Source organism: Oncorhynchus nerka, linkage group LG20 (assembly GCF_034236695.1).
Source record: "Oncorhynchus nerka isolate Pitt River linkage group LG20, Oner_Uvic_2.0, whole genome shotgun sequence".
Lineage (NCBI taxonomy): Eukaryota > Metazoa > Chordata > Actinopteri > Salmoniformes > Salmonidae > Oncorhynchus > Oncorhynchus nerka.
The window spans coordinates 47,224,020-47,233,714 of record NC_088415.1 but is presented as its reverse complement, the minus strand read 5'-3'; the positions used below and the strand labels follow the sequence as shown (position 1 = coordinate 47,233,714).

Sequence of the window (9,695 nt, the reverse complement as noted above, 5' to 3'; positions counted from 1 at the left end):
CTTTAAGTCACTAACCATAGCTGCCGATGCGACAAGGGCGCCAGGGCCCGCCACCACAATGGAGAAGCACTCAGTTAATTTGCCTATTCCTTGCGTTATAAGATCACATATGGATGAAGCATACTGCAGATTAAACAAGATAGCCTTGGCCCTTGCTAAAATGGTTGCCCAATCATTATGGCAAAGAGTTAAGTGGTTAGGAGGGGGGAATGTCTTGATACTGCCTCTGGATAAGGTAACTCACCGGAGGGACCGGCTTTTACCCATCTCTCTCTCATTAACCTTATCATGTTACGCAGCAAAGGGAGGCATGGGAGTTTGAGCTTTTTTCAAGGTGATGTCAGAGAATTGCTGAATACAAATCCCAGGGTGCATGAGGGGGGAGTCTCACACGAAGGGTCTGAACCGGGTTTGTTCTGCAAGGCCAGATTAAAGAGAATGAGCCAAGCGACTAGGGGAAAGATAAAGGGCAAAGCCTCTTACACAAGCAGTAATTTGAGGAGAAGAAGCCACAACCTGACATTGATGTGCCTGCAATACGAACAGTTGTGCATACTAGGCGAGCTAGGCTGCCGGTTAAGAATGAATTTAGTTGAGTGACACTGTAACATGCGTTACCGAGAAAGCATAACGTGAAAATGAAATGAAACATTGACCCTAAAGAAATGTGTTGATGTACAGGTATGTACTTGTCCAAGACTATGTTAGCACATTGTGTTTTGATGATAATTGCCTATTATGCAGTAGGTCTTGAAGGCTACAGGAATGGGTGTGGTTGGAGGCGTGTCCAACCCACAGCTGCCATGTTGAGTTGACTGCAACATTGTCGAGAGAGCTGGGCAAACCCCTTGTGAACACTTAAAACAATGTAACCGTACTACTATAGGCAACGATTGAGAAGATGGCGGAAACTGAGGTTTTGTTTTAAACTGCTAGTGAGTCAGGTGAAGCTAATAGTACAGGAAGTGAGAATGAGTGGGTTACAGTGGTGAAGAAAAAGGGAAACGAGAAGTAAAAGCTGTGTTGGAAAATAGGAAACCACTAGACTCGAATTTAGTCGGAGTGAGGGTTTTGGATCAGTGCTATTTGGGAAATCCGTTTATCGTCTCCAGGGAAAATGTGGAATGTGTTGGAGGAAAGTGTGTCGGTGAGAGTCACAAGAAGTGGTCTTATTTATATTTGGTGTGTGTCTGCGGAGCAGAAGAAGCGTGTTTTAAGACTCAAAAAGATATCGGAGTGGAATGTTTCCTGTGGGGATTTTTAAAGCAGGGTGTCGATCAAGGGGGTTATTTTCTGGGATGGAGCAAGAAATAAAGGCAAAGTATATAACTGAAGACATCGATGGAGTGGTTGGTGCATGTTGACTGACCTGTATGGTGGACGGAGGAAAGAAATTCACTTCATCCATGCTACTGTTCTTTGATGAAGAGTCTCTTCCGTCTCATATAAAGTTAGGATTCATGAGATACCCTGTAAGAGCTTTCGTGAACAAGCCCCTTCAGTGTCATAAATGTAAAAGATCATGTGTCAAGTGAGTGCAGAAGGGACGAGTATCGTATGCCAGATGAAGTGAAACGTTGCAACTGTGGAGGTGAACATCCGCCCCGAATCCTAGGACTGCCCTTTTAGGATGAAGGAGAATGATGGTGGCAATGGTAAGAAGTGTCCAGCTTATCTCTTATCTGGAGTCGGTGAGAAGATGGGATGGAACGAGTGGCGGGGAAGAAGCAATGGTAGTAGAGCCACCACGACCAGTGAAGAGATCAGCTGAGGGATAGTGAAATACTACGTGTTAAAAAGGTGGACTTTGTATGATTTTTTTGCAATGGTCATAAACTGTACAGCACAAGCAGAGAATAAGTCTAAGAAAATGTGAATCATTGTGAATTCCGCTGAACGTTTTTTGGGGTCTTCATGATTTCACAGCCGAGGCTGTGCAAAAAATCCTGTTGGGTGAATGTACTGCCATCACAGGCCACTGAGCTTGTGTAGGGATGTATTTTGGAGTGGACTGTGATTGAAGAAGTGGGATGGGTTTTCTTAGTTGACGTGTTTTATTTTGTATGATGTCGTTTTTTCTCTTTCCCGCAATGTTTTTTTTAGTTTCTTATTCATTACCCTGTCCAGCTGGTGGCGGTAATGCACCGTTAACATTGGATGCCAACCGCCGTTAAACCCGATCTAAGAATAAGTTAGAGAGAGCTAGCATTTACCTGTTAGCTGTTTCAAAAAAAGAACAAGCAGACACTCCAGGAAGAGTTTTTGCAGCAGTGCATAAAGTTGATCATCTAAGTGATGAATGTAAAAGACGTAAAGAAGAAAAGCTAAGAATGCATACAGATGTATACCGTCAGAAGTGTGATTCTGGAGAATCACTGGGTGCTGAATTCACCATGTTTGAAATAGAGAGGGCTTTGGAGGTGTGGTTGGACTGCTCCAGGTGAAGTTTGATTATGCTACATTATTTTTAAACATCTTCCTTCAGAAGTTTGGGGAAAGATTTTGAGTTTATTTAACAAATTATGGACGACAGAAGTGCTACCATCAGGTTTGAAGCGTGTTGTGGTGTTGCCTTTTGTGAAGCCTGGTAAAGATCAATCCAGTCCTGGCAGTTATAGACCTATTGCTCTAACACCAAATCTCTGTATATTATCTCTATATATTAATGGACAAGTTGATTGTAGGTAGATTGATGTATTATCTGGAACATAGGGTCCATACCAGAGTGGATTCAGAAAAGGAAGGACTACTCTTGATGCATTGGTTAAAGTTAGTACTGAGCTGAACAAAGCTTTGGCAATGCCTTCAGTGATGTTTGGACATTGGAAACGCATCTGATACAATGTTATGGGAAGGTCTACTGATGAAATTTTCCCTCAAAATTGTGACATTGTGTGTGATCTTGTGTTGTGTGACAAAACTGCACAATTGTGACCCATTTCAAGAAACTAGGCATATGTCACACCTCACTACTTCACAGAAGAGGCATTTAAAATTTTTAAAAAAATGGAAGGCAGAAATGCCTTCTGGAACATGTGAACTTTCATGTGACATAATAACAAACTTGTATGTCATCTGTAAAAATGAATAAAATAGTTAAATTATGAGCCTAGTTGGTTTAGCCACGGAAAAATATAGGAACCTTCCCGCTAGCCATCATTGGTTGAGATAATGGATGGGCTGGACTTGCCGAAAGATGAGTTTGGATTGGTCTGCCATGTAGCGTGCTTCTGTCTATAACATTAGCTGCTAAGTATGTGTGGATAGTCATGTCTACTGCAGCTTTTAAAAAAAGATATCATGAAGAACTGAACAAGTTTTGCTACTGCAGTCGGTGAGTTTAATCGTCTGAACATGAAAACAGAAACAATACTGCCTGAAGGGTGATACAACAGAGTGCTAGATAAAGGGGAAGTAATCAGGGAAGTGATTAAGTCTAGGTATGCCTAATGATGGGGCGCAGGTGTACATAATGATGTTTGCCAGGTGTGCGTAATGATGGGTTGCCAGGACCGGTGGTTAGCAAACTGGCGAGGTCGAGCGGGAGTAGACAAGACAGGCTGTTGTATAAAACACCTGGATTACATCTTCAAACTAAGGGCAACCATGGGATCCATGACAGAGGGGGAAGCGTTCATCCATGCATACGGGTAAAGAGTCTAGATACATTTTCAGATGTTATGCGTTTCTAATTTTTTCAAAGTCGTTTTCATTGCCTAGTCGGAGTTTTTGTTTTCACAGAGTTCCCCATTGTTTGAACAGAGCATTAGAGTTGCTAGCTGTATGTCTAAACAAAACCATTTAACTGAACTGCTCACACCTTCTATATCCTTTGCATGTGACAAATAAACACTGGGAAATGGGTGGTGTTTACCAGAAACGGTAATGTGAAGAACCTGCACCAAAGTCAGATTAGGATATAGGCCATGGACTAGATCAAGTTTATTTTTACTATTATTTTTTTTCTACTACTTTAGTCTTAAACTTTGGTTGTTTACTACACTCTGAATCCTTAAAGAGATGGGAGGGGCTAAGGCTTAAGAGGGTGTGAACGATGCTGAATGGGTGTAGATAAAGAAGAGCTATCCAGTTAAGTGTACCAAAACATTCATAGGACATTTTCTCAAAAGTGGGCTTACAAGTTTATCAACTTTCAAAGCAGCATTACTTTCTCATTGTTCCATAACTGCAGTGTATGATGTACCATTTTCTAGCTCAGAGTCTGTACTTTTTTCAAATGTTGCTACAAAAGACCAAATCGTCGGTCACATTTGATTTATTTTCCCCACAAGGTGCACCTGTGTAATGATCATGCTGTTTAATCAGCTTCTTTCTATGCCACACCTGTCAGGTGGATGGATTATCTTGTAACAGTGATGCAAAAAAAATTGCGATAAGCTTTGTGTGCATATGGATCTTTTATTTCAGCTCATGAAACATGGGACCAGCACTTTACATGTTGCGTTTATATTTTTTGTTCAGTGTATATATGGAGAACGAATGGAAAGGGTAACACAATTGAAGTATTTGGGGCCATGGTTTAATGAAAAGCTTACATGAAGACGTTATATTACATGTATTGATACTAAATGTAAGAAAGTAATACATCTTATGAGGACAATAGTTGGGCTTGATTGGGGGGCAGGTAGGCAATCTTTACTGAATATGTATTGTACTTTGATGAGATCGTCCATAGATTACGGGTGCTTTGAATATGGTTCTGCTGCTTTTACACCGCTGTTGCGCCTTGATAGGTTGCAAGCAAGGGCACTCAGGATGTGCGACAGTACATTTTAGAACTACACCAGTTGATATGTCTAGGATGTCATACAATCAACACATGGCACAATGCACATTATTTAGAGAAGATTAAGAGATGGCCCTGGGTTTGGAGGAGGAGGACATCTATGGCGACGGAATGGACATGGAGGATGAGGACCGCATCCCAGATGAGGATAAGGAAGATGATGAGAGTAGTGCAGTGCATATTTTGAATTGTGAACACAACTTTGTTTGCCCTACAGCATCTGTAAAAAAAATGTCTGTTATAATAATGTCTGACATATGTTTTATTCAGTCTGTGAGCCTGAGACTTCCAACAAGGAAAATAAGTTTGTTCCAGTCCCAACTGATGAAGCTTTTCCAAGTCTGTTGGGTGTGGTGCAGTTTAGTCCAGGGACTACGTCAACAGCCAGAGGAACAGGACTCAACGTCACACAGATCTGCAGGTTGTGCAACCATGTGAGGGAATGGTCCAACCAGCCAATCTGCTGCTTTCTGCTGCCATTTTGGTGTCTGGTTGCATGCTGATCAAGGTCCTCAGAATGCTCGGAATGATGATTGGCCACCATTCACCGCAACACATTCTTCCGTCACCAGCATAAACACCTCTAGCCAGCAGTCCTCATGGCATTGGATGTTGTGCAGAGTGGCATTGATGAAACCCTCAAGGAAATGGGTGGAGATCTGGTCTTGGCAGCATATGGAAGGAGTGATAGTCCGGGCCACTCTGTGAAGTTTGGGACATTCACTGCTGTTGAACAGAGAATCAACAAGATCCTGAACATAGAAATTGTTAATTGAAGTGTTTTTTTTTATCTTAGAGCTCTTCGCGCCACGTGGTGTGAGCTGCGGGGGTTGAAGAGGACTAAACAGTTTGTTGACAGTGCTGAGCTGGTGGTTGGAACCCTCATTACTGACCAAAACAGGCCGATCTCTAAATGGATCTGGAAAAACATGCCAGATAGCCTACAAAGCATCGCTTGGATATTTGTCTAAATGTATGAAATACTTAATTATATACATATATTATATATATATATATATATATATATATATATATATATATATATATATATATATATATATATATATATATAACAAGATATGATTATTCTACTGTGTATTACCTGTTCATTTTCTACTGTGATTAGCTCTATGCAAGAAAATCGCTGTAGCTGAAAGCCATTATCAACCACATCTACTGGTCATGTAAAAATTATTCTGCCAAAATGGAATATTGCACTGTACAAACATACAGAACCAACACACTAACCACTCATACCTTCGGGTCAAAGCAGAGGAACGAATTAACCAAGTACAGTAAGTGCCCATATCCTACATGTAGGATATTTAGTGTTTACAGAACAGCCAATTTTAGAATGGAAGGGTTAATTCTGCTTTAAAATGTAATTCCAGACTCTGGTACCTTCAATGGGGCTGAAGATTCTACATGGGGCCTTGATCCTTAAGGACATATCACAACTATCCACTGACTACCAGACAACAGGTGGATCGTTCCACTCTGATGCTGCAATTCCTGCCAAAGCACACCACCACCTCTTACAAGAGAATGCATGCAAGATTTATTAAGCCATTTCAAAAGAAAAAAAAAATCAAACTACTGAAATTGACATTATTACTGTCAAGTGTATCAAAGCACATTCCATTGTTTGCATCTCTCAATTGTCACCAACCTTTCAAATGTATCCTGTATCCCGTCAGATAAAACCTTGCATCCTTTCATTAGGTACTCCCTCTCCTTCGCAAAGGCCAAGAAGAGTGGATACACAATTCAGCCAGCGAAGACCAAACCCACCTACGGTAAGATGTCTTTAAATTATTATGGAAATTAAACATTTATTTTATTACTGTCTGCCAATATTGTTGAAATGCCTGTTCTATTATTTGTCTTTACAGACTATGCTGATAAAATAGTGCTTTGTCTGGAGGAAGAATCAGATCGCAGGATCCTGTAATAACCTCAACCACTCTGTAGTCAGTTTCAGCGTCCCACGAAGGACCGGGCAGTGGGGGAGTATATAAGCCATTTCAAGGCAGCTGGCACACCATGAACACCCTTCTTCCCACACTTTAAAAGACATTTTAGTCATTTGACACTCTTATCCGTACCAACTTACAGTATTGTGTGCATAGATTTCACACTTTTTCATACTGGGATTTTCAGAATTCGGACGGAATGTAGCAGTTGATACTAGTTGAACAGCAGGTGTGCAATGTCTTCATTGATTTGTCTGGCTTTGTGGAGGGTTCTGGATTTGTGGAGTGAGGAGATGCTTTGGCACTTGACACTGCAGACCTTGCTCGCAATGTTGACTGTTCTGTGAATTGTCCTGATGTTGTCACGTTCGTTGAATGGATGAGACCAAGGCGCAGCGTGAGATGAATACATATTCTTATTTAATGAAACAAAGAACACTTAAACAAACTTAGGATAACTGCAGACACAGGCAACTAACACATAGACAATAACCCACGAAATACCCAAGGAATATGGCTGCCTAAATATGGTTCCCAATCAGAGAGAACGATAAACAGCTGCCTCTAATTGAGAACCAATCTAGGCAACCATAGACATACATAACACCTAGACTAGTAAACACCAATAGACATACAAAACCCCTAGACAGGGCCAAAAACACATACATCACCCATGTCACACCCTGACCTAACCAAAATAATAAAGAAAACAAAGAATACTAAGGTCAGGGCATGACAGATGTTCTGTTATTAACAGTGAACCATACCAGCCATAGCATCCTGTCCTTGTTCTAATTGTTTTACAATACTTGAGAAACTTACTAATTAATTTTTCCGTCTCTCTTCCTCTAGGAACTTGAATACTACCTCAGTCTAATGTCACGCTGCCATCAACACACCAGCATCCAGCCCTAAGCTGATTCCTGTCTGTCTGCTAGGGTAGAGCTGTAACTGTCATTAGGGTTTTGTTACAGTTGTTCCCTTGTACCCTCTGCCCTTGTTGACTTCCCATTACTGCGCTGAGATTGGATAAGTGTAAGCAGCACTTTGAGCCTGTAATGAACCTAACTCCTTACCTACACACCCGACCGCGGTCTGTTCATCATACATTGGGCTCCTTCACACTCCTCACACCAAGTGTGTGCTGCTTCCGCCAAGCTTTCAGCGTGAACTCAGTCATACATAAAGGACTGTACAGTACCAGTCAAAAGTTTGGACACACCTACTCATTCCAGGGTTTTTCTTTATTTTTACTGTTTTCTACATTGTAGAATAATAGTGAAGACAAACTATAAAAATAACACATATGTAATCATGTAGTAACCAAAACAGTGTTAAACAAATCTAAATATATTTGAGATGTGAGATTCTTCAAAGTAGCCACCTTTTGGCTTGATGACCAAATAGGGCTATCTTCTGTTTACAGTACCACCCCTACCTTGTCACAACACTACTGATTGGCTCCAATGTATTAAGAAAGAAATACATTCCACAAATTAACTATTAATAAGGCACGCCTGTTAATTGAAATGCATTCCAGGTGACTACCTCATGAAGCTGGTTGAGAGAATGCTAAGAGGGTGCAAAGCTGTCATCAAGGCAAAGGGTGGCTACTTTGAAGAATCTCACATCTCAAATACTTTTTGATTTGTTTAAGTAGGCGTTTCCAAACTTTTGACTCGTACTGTATATACAATTATTTATTGTATTTCTAAATGTTATTGTTAAATATCACTGTTATGGGGACTGTGACCACAAAGTGGAATGCGATAAAATAAGACCCATGACAAAAGCGATGTATTGGTATAACATATTTTTACAACTGTTAATAAAAAGGTAAAAATGTGTTTGAATGATCTTTATGGTGACTGAAAGCCTGTGTAAGGCATGTTCTCCTCATTTGGGAACCTATTTCTTATCCCATTGACTGCACACGAATTGGCACACGGTTGTACCAAGTGTTGTCAAATTAGCGACTTTGTTTTCAATTTATAGATGAACTAACTCATTGCATATGGACTCAGTCTGCATCCTGGGCGTAGACCCGCCGATAGGTATTGTAGGCTATGTGCAGCACATTGACATCCAGGGAAACCGTGGGGAAGCCAGAATTTTGCATTATACAACTCACTCCTTCAGCCATAGTTACGAAGGAAGTGGCATTATAGGGTGTATTCTCAGTAGCATACTAACTAGCCATATTACCAATCAACATTCCCCACACATGGAGCCGCATCCTGCAGTACAAGTTCAGCACCAGTGCGCTCTCGGAGCCTTGATTCGGGCTCAAACTGAAGGGAGATAGTGATCGCTGCCTCAGCTGCCTTCTCTGCCACTACCTTGTCTTCATCACATTCTCCAAAAAGGTCAGGCCCAGGAGAAACAAAGTTCCTGCTATGTTTGGAGTCACTGCTTTTTTGGACATTCTGACATTTCATATATGGCGGAGGTTTCTCCTGCAGTGATATGCTAGCTGCAAGGCGTGTTAGCCGGCTATCATATGTAATTCTCCACTCTCTTAGCTTTTTGATCTGCTGGAGCACATTTGTTTTGTTATGTTCTGTGCCTGGATTTACTGCCTGTGCTTGCTGGTCTTCATTGTTGTAACGCTAAAACAGCTAACATTAACTGGCTGGCTAGTTTGTTGGCTGAGATAACGTGAACTGCATATAACATTAATTGATAACTGGTTAGATGTGGTTACGTAAGTTATTTCCAAAATGTTGGTTTACTTTAATATAGCTGTAAGCTAGGTGTTGATAGCAACTGGCTGACTCATGTTAGGGCTAATGTTAGCAGGCAGGTAGGGCTAATGGTAGCAGGCAGGTAGGGGTAATGTTAGCAGGCCAGTTGGCTAGCAACCTTGCAAGCTGATTTGTAAGAACATATTCATAGTATTTGCTTGTAAGTTGGCT

General features: G+C 41.1%; 1 long non-coding RNA gene across 1 annotated transcript; it reads left to right on the top strand.

Annotated features, from left to right (window-relative positions):
* Window positions 1-840: 840 nt before the first annotated feature.
* LOC115101703 (uncharacterized) lies at window positions 841-8,610 on the top strand. The gene is made up of 3 exons (XR_003859342.2): window positions 841-5,780; window positions 6,199-6,603; window positions 6,700-8,610. It is a non-coding gene; the product is annotated as an uncharacterized LOC115101703 (long non-coding RNA).
* Window positions 8,611-9,695: the final 1,085 nt, after the last annotated feature.